General features: G+C 33.4%; 1 pseudogene; it reads left to right on the forward strand.

Annotated features, from left to right (window-relative positions):
- Positions 1-3,181: 3,181 nt before the first annotated feature.
- Positions 3,182-10,239, forward strand: LOC119192587 (annotated as a pseudogene).
- Positions 10,240-10,617: the final 378 nt, after the last annotated feature.

The following is a 10,617-nucleotide window of genomic DNA, read 5'->3' on the forward strand; positions in this document are numbered from 1 at the left end:
TTTAATTGTTATTTATTTAACATTCATTTTATTAAGTAATGTTTTCAGAATATTAATTATAAAAAGATCAACTCTTTGGTAACGTTCTTTAATAAGTAATTTAAATTTAACATATTTATTTACAAAAAGATGATTGTATTCAAAAACTAGGAAGAAAAATATTATTGTCATAGGTGAATGACACTAGTAATCGCTAATACATTAGTTAAATAACTTTGAATATATTTTTTCTGTTAACACATTTATAAACCGATTTAACAGTTAGACAAATCTTGAAATCACGTAAACAAGCTAATCTTCATCTTGATTTTACTAATTAACCTATTATTTATATTTATCATTCAACAGAGTGCTGAAACTTTTCGCAGTGTTTCGCATTATCTTTGTGCTATTTTAAAATATCTCCTATAGTTTCGAAGTAAGGGTCACGTTTGGATATACGGAGAGTATATTGACTCAGACAGATCGAGCAACGACCTGCTAAATGATAACAGGAGGTGGATTTAATGGATCGAATATCGCTCGATGTCAATTACACTATAGTTGTGCTATTCATATTTCCGATTTCTAATATTTGAATTATTTAGCTTATCTCGACAAAACATATTTAAAAAAAAAAGTTTATAACGTTCGGCCGTAATGCACATTATTTTAAATTAAGAATCAATTCAAATCTGTTGGTTATTTGGCACATTTTCAAAGTTCGATTTTAAATCTAATTACAGTCCAAAGGGGACAGGAGAGAACAAGGCGCTGCCAAACGACACACCACAGAGATGGCGGATAATCCTGGAACCAGCCTTGGTGGGAGCCATGATGGCCATCAACCTTGGCCAGACTTCGCTGCAGAATTTCTACCTGCGAACTGCGTGCACAGTAGACTTGAATTATTCGCGAGAGATCTGCTACAGAGGTGTTGGGGAAGAATTTCGTGAAGCTGAGGTAATACTTAAATACACAGCAGTGGCGAAGGGTGACATTTGAAAAGGAACCCGACACAATATATAGGTAGTAATATGTTTGAATGCGGTCTGCAAATTCTTGTAACGTTGTTGTTGATTTATATTTAACATAAAGGGAAGCCGATAGTCATCGGGTTATATAGAACATTCGCAATTGCTCGGCAATATTACTGCTATTTATTGCAATTGTTCAGTGTCTACTCTTAAAACTCAATATTACAAAAATTACAGAAATTCTTTAAGACCGTTATAAATGACATGCTTTTCGAAGTTGTCACGAGGAAACAGCAATAGTGTTTTCCCGTTCGGACCAGCGCGAACCGAGTTCCAAGTAACACTGTATTTTATATTTTGTGTTTATTTAGGGCATCGACCTACATCAATATAATCCTGCAAATAGTATACCAATTACGTATGCCGATGACTTTACCTAAATCAGTTTAAATTGTACGTGTGTTTTTTCGTGCGATGGAGAAAATAAAATGTTTGGTATTTAAGGAAAATTAATAGTTTTAGTTAGTTTAGGTTTTATTCATCTGTACGTGTAAAATATTTATATAGAATTAATAATTTATTATATTTGAAATGCACGAATTATTTTACTGATATAATTTTAAATATTCAAACATTTAATTTCATGGTATATGTATAGAATATTGGCGAAAGGTGAAATTTTCCCAAAGGAACCCGACACAAAACATAGGTACTAATATGCATGTATGCGGTCTACAAATCATTCCGATGATAATTATTCTACAGATATCTTACATAAAGAGAAGCCGGCAGGAATCGGGTTAAATGGGGACCCTTGTCCACTAATACACAGAGAAAAAACATAGCGGGTATACTATATAGTCAAGCAACGTATAAAACAATGTTACTAATGTATCAGATGACACAAAATGGCAAAAGAAATAAAATGGATTGATTAATAACAATTTATTAAATTAAATACGTAAACAACTTCAGTTATTTCTAGATACTTAATCGAAATACAAAACAATAAATATGATGGTATATATGTTTGCCTTAATAAATATAAACACTCATAATTATTAGTACGCACCATTTATAATTATCTTCCTTCAGTTTTAAACGGTTGACGACTTTATTTTTTGTGAGAATTGATCATATTAATATAAACTTCAATATAAACATTTAAACATGTACATTTAAACAGTTTATAAGTGGAATATTCCTTTATCTCTGTTTAGGTTTTATTCAGGACTCAAGAAAGTATGAAACATAATATCAGGAGTTAAGATAGAAAAGTTGTTTAAACACGATACGTTTGAGTTGATATAACAATTATGACGACGTATTTCACATTGTTATGTAAGAGCAGGTATTATAATAAAATTTTGTATGCTGTAGATCTGTGGTAACTTAAATTTAAAATTCTTTCCTCAGTCCATCGACTTTTAATGAATTCTGTATAAAAAAAATTATCTTAATGTTCATTGCATGCACCAGTGAAAAGGTATACAGGCTGATGCCTGATGTCATATACTTATTTATTACCGTATTGGACTACTGGTATATCATTTCTGACTGGTTTTTGCCTAGGTTTTCATTTACGTCGCATGGCAAGTCTATTTGATCTCTTCTGTGTTCATAGAATGAATAATACTAAATAACAGCCGCACATTGTTTCGAATTAACAATGAATATATTGTAACTGACTGTAGTATCATTTCTACGAATCTGTAAACAAATGGAGAATATTATTCAACAATTTCATGTTAAGAGATATCTAAATAATTTATCCCAGTCAGTTTTCAAAAAATTGCTCAGTTTCATAACGCAATGTTCAGCACTCACCTATATAAACGATATTGCTCGTGGCTCCGCCTACGTATATAAGTTTTTCGGGATAAAAATTTCATCGAAATCCGTTAGGTAGTTTTTGAGTTTATCGTGTTCAATCAGGCACACAGATGCAGCGGGGAACTTTGTTTTATAATATTATTTTTTACTTATTAACGGGAACAATTCTGTCATACATGATTGATGAATAGCTTTAACCATTTACGCAGCGCACGCAAGAGAATAATGATCTTAGCGTTATGTTATATAGCTTATATAATATTGGGCACATCCAACACTAAAGTGTGCAACGCAACATTTACCTAAGCAGTGGATATAACGCCTAACTATCGTTCTCCTCTTCGTGGGTCCGTGGGAGCGACTGCAGCGGTCGTCGGAAACCACAGCTCATCATGCCAGTCTGGTGTGAACGTGAGCAGTTTCATGACAACGGGAGTACTCCCCCATGCCACTGGTTATTTATTTCCTCATGTCCTGGTGCTTCCACCATACAAGTGCTGTACGTTGTACAGATACCCATATCGTTGGGAGGGAATTTTGGACTACTACTAGCTGCTGCTTTCAGCCATATTGGAGATGTAAGTTTAGTTTTAACATAGTGTACAAGTATGTACGAGTCTGTGATTTTAGTTATTTGTTTTGAGCAAATTATTAATTATAATGGTTATTGTTATTTAGATTGACTGCAAATGACATAATGTCTTACAAGAAATTTATCAAAATACTTAATTTCCAGGTGTGCCACGCGACAGGTCGTGACGTGACCCGGACAATGGGCACCCACCGCGCCGCCATCCAGATAGCCCACGTGGTGGGCGCAGTCGGCGGGCCCTTGCTCTACCGCTACCTCGGATTCTACGGTGTGTTTCCCCTTGTTTTATTACTACAGGTATTTGTTTTATTTACTCCTTTATTTTAATTTCTTGATTGATTTTTGTTATATATAATACACTAGCTTTTGCTCGCGGCTTCGCCCGCGTGCAGGAGTTTTCCGGGATCAAAGTTCCGCTATATATTTTCCCTTGATAGAAAGTAGCCTATAACCTTCCCTGGGTCAACTATCTCCATACGAAACTTCATAAAAATCTGTTCGGTAGATTTTGAAGAAATCACTATTTTGGTCATAGTGACTTCCACATAAAAGGTAGGTATATGCTGTCGCGGAATTTTATTTAGACCTATTTAAGACAAACAATCCTACGGTATATCATCTTTGTCTAACTCCAACGGTTTAGGCAACGTATGCCAAAATATTTATTATTTATTTATTAACACTTTATATACAAAGAAGTATATAGGCGGACTTAATGCCAAAGGCATTTTCTACCAGTTGACCTTAAGGTGGTGCAAACTGCAAAATAGTAATTTTGTTTTCTAAATTACTAGATATGTATCGTTATATTATGCCTAAATTACACAAAATTATTTTTAATTGTAGGCTATATATTATTCTGATGTATAAGCAATATTACTGTAAAGTTTCATCCAAATCCGTTCATTAGTTTTTCGTGAAAGAGGAACAAACATACATACATACAAACATCCATCCTCACAAACTTTCGCATTTATAATATTAGTAGGACGTAACTCTTGTACATTGGTAATTAGAGGTATGTTGTTTTTGATTATATTTTTGGTAATTATGAAGGGGCCAAACCCCAGTTTTAAGAGTAGTCTAGAGTATAAAAAAAAAAAAAAAATTATCTTTTCGTATCTTTCTTAATATTATAATCGCAAAAGTTTATGAAATTGTTGAATATTTGTTAGACGTAAATAGCTGAATGGATTTGCAAAAAATTAGGCACAGGTATAGACAAAGTCTTGAATTAACATTTAGACTACTTTTGTCACGGGAATTTACTCCCACAGGAAATAATGGATCGCTACTGAGTTCGGCCCTTTGTAGCGGAAGGCTTTTTCACGCATACAAAGTCGCGAGTGATACTTAGTCTAAAGTATAAATATAGAAATGAGACTTTTAATATGAACGTGCCCCGGTTTGTAAAGGCTATGGAGAAGGTACAATATGTAATATGTAATATACGAAAGCGGCGATAGCCTAGTTGGGTGTGGAACGGATTGCCGAGACGAATGTCCGCAGGTTCAAAACCCAAGGACACACACCTCTGAGTTTTAAACAAAAATTATGTGTGTATTCTTTGTGAATTATCGCTTGCTTTAACGATGAAGGAAAACATCATGAGGAAACCGGCATACCTGAAAAATTCTCTATAGGAATTTTGAGGGTGTATAAAGTCTACCGATCTACACTAGGTCAGCGTGGTGGACTAAGGCCTTATCTCTCTCAGTAGTAGAGGAGGCCCGTGCCCAAAAGTGGGAAAGTAAATATACAGGGCTGATGATGATGATACGAAAGTAGATATAATCGAATATCCACTGTGCAATTAACATTTTCTTAAATTACGTAAACAAAGCTGGGTCAAGTCATTATACAACACGGTTGTAAAGATGCTTAATAGAGCCTAGAACCAAACTAGCCACACTTGATGCAATTGCTAGATAAACAGGATTTGCACTCAGTTTAGCGTTTACTTGGTGAGTTAATCCAATAACTAACCCGGCAACTTTCTTTGATGCTTGATATTTATCTCAGTTGGCATTTATATAACAAAGCATGAATGCAACTTACATAAGTATAAAGAATAAAATACAAATATAAGCCGCTTATTATTAAAATTTAATACGTATATATTAACCTTTAATATATGAAATAGAAATAATGTTCAATATTTCTTGATTACATTATGTATTTTTTTTTAATCTTTGTCGTCAAACTTCATCTCGCTAAAAGTTTCAAAGAATTGAACACATGCCGTAAAATCTGCCATCTTTGCCATTTTTGATAAGCTCCCAGTATTGTATTTTTCTACAAAAAATAAACTATTAAAACAATGCAATGTTTGAATGTAATTGATGCCTATTCTTTATAAAATACGGTGATACAACTATTTTTGAAGAAACTACAAATATTACAGAAAATACTTCAAAATAGATTATGGGAAGACAAAACCACAAAATGGTAGATTACATAGGTAATCTATAAAATCAATCTAGAGTAACTTCAACTAGAAAAATAAACTAGATCACAATAAATCCATGTCGGACATTTTAAAAAATGTTTGACATGTAAAATAAAATGACTACTTACAAAAGGTAATACATTTGTAATTGTTCCATCATATTCGTAAGTAGATTTTATTTTATAATACAATATCTTTATGCTCAAGCGAGGAAACGTGACAACCCTAAGAACACGCAAAACAAAATAAATAAAACATGACTTATTGCCATTAAGGTGTGGAAATTTTACTAAAAGATTATTGAAAATAATTAACGTATCACTGACAAGTTCTTTTAAAAATCTAAATCTGAATTCACTATAACTATAAAATTTTACAAATTCTGGACCCCGCAAAAATGAGGATATGTGAACGTAAAATTTCAAGGCAATAATTAATTGTTAAGATTTGCTTTTACATAACACGGAATATTGTTTTTAAATACTATTTTACTTAGGTTTTAGTTTTTGCTTAATTACATGAACTTGGTTTTTATTGGTTCTAGTATTGTGTTAGTTAGTTTGTAATATTTTTTAATTTTTTCACTAACAAACTTTTTATTGAATTCCAAAATTAAAATGAATATTAAATTACGCTTCCATTGATTTATAACATGTAGGACAAAAAATATTGAATTTAAAATAAACACTATTTTTATCTTATTCCCGAGATTATCCCTCAGCTGGCTCAGCGGCCTAAACTGGGTCTTGCTCTCTGGCATGAGAGTCATCCAGCTATCCCTGTCCGCTGCCAGCACTCTTCGGTTACTGGCTTGAAGTTTTTACAAATCACCTTCTACCGTATTCCTCCAGCGGTACCTATGTCGTCCTACCGGCCAGCGACCTCTTATTTCCTTATTGCAAATGTTTTGATTTCAGTTCTCTTCCCTAATGTACGTGATCTTCGTCATGAAAGACGTCAACGTGAACCGGGAGAATAGAGTATCCGCTTGGAACTGGCGGCTGCCTTCAACGCGGTACAATGTTTGCTTAGGAATCGAGACGGAAACAAGCGCAAGATAATCCTATTGATGCTCGTTGTTGCTCTTGGAGACAGAGTTCTGTTATCAGGTCAGTAAATTTAAATTATATGTTAGCTCCTGATTTCATTTTGCTTTATTAGCGCTTTCTATTAGACTTCCATGTACCTCCTCGATCAGTGCTGATAATCGTGAACACAATATAGAAATGCATATCTACAGTATGCATAAGCTAGCTCGGGCACATCATCTGTCATATAGGAGTTTAACTTAGTGAAATAATGTTTTGCCGCATGTCCAAAAATCCCTACTTTCTAAGCCCTATCACTCTTTGTGGAGACATTTAACATCATTATCTAATTACTCATTCATCGGCATATGCTGTAAAGAAGAATTGTTCAGGGTTAGTCATGCAAGGCGTTGTGGTTCGTGCTCACTAGACGTTCGGGGCATTAAGCGAGGCGTTAGGAAATATCTAATAGTAGCATAGCTTTACATTGCCAGCCTCGCTTAGCGCCGGTCTGGCGGGAAAGGATTAAAATGAATATGTAGAAGGTCGCTGTACAGTAAATAAGTGCCGATAGAAATAAACTACTATGTATTTTATATATTGTAGTTACGTGTTATACGCTGTAGGATAATATTTTTTAAAAAGGTATGCATTTCTATATCTTCATATATTTATTTCTTTTGGACCAATATTTAGCTAACCTAAAGACCGCACTGAATTTCTTTGTTTTAAAATAAAATAAACAATTCGAAACATGTTAGACTATTTTTGTATAATATAGACTCTACCATTTTTAATTTCGCCTCTACTAAGAAGACTAGTTAAATACATAACAATTATAATTTTTAGAAATAGTAATTATAATGTGATGCATCTAGGTAAATGATATCAATAAAGATATGGTATCCACACTTTCCGAAAAACGGTTTTTAAACCAAACTTGTAGTTGGCGGTCCAGGAAAACCTTCTACGGTAATAAAATTCATCAATTCGTAATTGCATCTCATCTTTAATTTTAGCGCAAGTTAATAAGTAGAAACCAATGCATAATAAGATTGTGTGATCGAAGAAAGCCTGGTTCCTAACAATGCCGGTGTTTTTATTTTTATTTGTGTTGTAGTACAAAAACATACAACAATATTTTTTGTTATTTTATGATAATATGCAGTTATATTTAGTTTTTCTTCATATTTTTCATACCACGATTTTATGAATATTTTAAAATTATATGTTCCCCTAAACACAAAAAAAAAACTACTCAAGTTCTGTACAATTTTTAGTTGTCAATAAATTATTATTCATTGTTATTATTTTGTTGTTCCTAGCCGAAGTCTTGATCGCGTACATGTACTACAGATACAAATTCCACTGGGACGACGTGATGTTCGGATCCTTCCTCGCCTACAGAAATATCATCAGTTTTACCGGTAAGTAATCTAAGGCACCGCGCACACGCTGTCAACCTACCACTGACAACTAGATCAGTATTCATCATTTTCATCGTATAGATTCTCGGTAAGAAGTTCTTAACGTTTGCGCTACACCTTACATTCCTGAACAGTTATTCCGCTCACATGTTAATAATTGGCAGAGTTTACTATACTAAATCACGTTTCATTTTCAGGCACACTTCTAATTTTATCCGTGCTGAAGCGGCGACTCAGACTGACGGATGAAACTGTCGGGATGCTGAGCTGTATGTCGTACGTTCTGTCAGCGTCGGGTCTCATTGCAGCCAGAAATACCATCTGCGTGTTTTACGTACGCATTCTTTTTGTCTAAAATTACGTTAAGATGTTTGATCACTCGCTGTGATTATAAAGATTTATGTCTAGTTATAATTAATGTCATATTGACTACTAACAGATTTTACTAAACGACCCCAATAATTGCGGAACATTCTAAGAATGAACATATTAAAATAAGTCATTTATTGGTACATTATACTTCATTCTAATTAAGACCAGGTCCTATTACGTTTATGGGGATATATCGCGTCTTTCCCCAATCACGGGTGTTCTAATCGAAGGACAGCTTTGATAGTCGTATAGGTAAATAGGGCATTTTTGAATCTGTTATCTGTGCAGCTATCGAAGACAGATTCGCCTCTATAAATGAAATAGCATATAGTAAGGTCAGAACCTTACTTAATTTTTCTGTCCATGTAGCAGTTAGTTACCTACTACTGAAATCGGTTGAAGGAAGGAATCAAATAGCAACTCCGTATTCGATGACTCATTTTAATCCATTAAGCTCGTGTAGAAGTCGCATAAAATTTAATATGGAAGTGTCCTCTTTATTTATAAATTATCATTTATCGTTTCTCCATAATCTCATTTTACTTTAAATTGTAGGTACCTATATATTGTCTATGGGTGCTCTTAGTACGTAATCATTTCTATCATAATTGATAGCATCATGTAACTGGCTAACATCTAATCTCCAATTCATATTATCATATAAGCTATCATTCACATTCGATACAACAAAATGTAAGTCAATGATAAGGATAAAAGGTCGATTTCTTTTGTCATTGACGCTATACAAAGATTACCAAAAATTACGCAATATTTTGTTATTGCAGAGAAATTTAAAGCAAGCAAATGATAGTTGTAATATTTCTATTTCAGTTCCCCTAGTTGGTATAATATCCCAAGGATCTCAAGTTGTGCAAAGGCCGTTAATTAACAAACAAATTTTACCCACCGAACAAGGTTTGTGTTACTTACGCCGTTATTTGTCAACACACTTGATTTATGATTTCCTTTAATTTAGATTTAGGATTAGCTGTAATATTCTTTATATTCCTTAATGTCAGTAGAAAGATAATTTTTGGTATATGTAATTATTTAAATTAAATATCTTAAAATACAATGTCAATAAAAGTTATTAACCTGTATTTTAATGCGTCACTTTTACTTTATTTCTGGGGTAAAGTATTTTGAAAATCTAAAAATACACTAGGTTTATCACTGATATATTATTTGTTTTTTTTTTGATTTTAAATTTTGGATAGAGTGACAAGTTAACATTAAATTGCGAAACTAATTTCAAGTGGAATATGAGATCAGAGCAAAAGTTACTGTCAATTCTTTCATAAACTATTAGCATCTTTCGATGCGCTCATTCGTATTCCGCGTGATGATTGATCGACTTTATCTCATCTCTGCCATCAAATTCATATCAAATTCTGATTTACAGGTAAGATATACAGCGTCATGGGTGCGTTGGAGTCAGCTACACAAACTATGTCTTCACCCTTATACTCTCTGTTGTACAGCAAGACGGTTTTGTCGATGCCTGATGCATGGCTCCTGCCTGGAATAACTCTAGCCGTGTTTCAACTCCTTGCCTATTTAATAACAAGAAGTCTGGGAAATAAAAATAATGCTAAAGAAAATCCAATCAAAAGTAACCCAGATGCTGAAAACATAAAGGATGTAAATCAGAGTAACGATGTAAAAAGTGAAGTGAATTCGAATAATCATTTAGATGATAGTAAACCTGTCAAAACTAAAACTTAGTGTAGTGCACGCTTTTTGTAACATTTATTTGTTTTGATAAAATATTACATTTTTTATAAAAGTTGTTTTTCTTACGTCTATGGAACTGCATATCCAATAAGATGGATGTCTTAAATATTAGAATTCGAGGAAATAGAAAAATCTATATGGATAAAAACGGAATACAGCAGCCGTCATTGCAATATCCTAAAAACAATACAAACACACATCACGCCGTTATCTCCGAAGGGGTGAG

The sequence above is a fragment of the Manduca sexta genome, unplaced genomic scaffold (genome assembly GCF_014839805.1).
Source record: "Manduca sexta isolate Smith_Timp_Sample1 unplaced genomic scaffold, JHU_Msex_v1.0 HiC_scaffold_2962, whole genome shotgun sequence".
Classification (NCBI taxonomy): Eukaryota; Metazoa; Arthropoda; class Insecta; order Lepidoptera; family Sphingidae; genus Manduca; species Manduca sexta.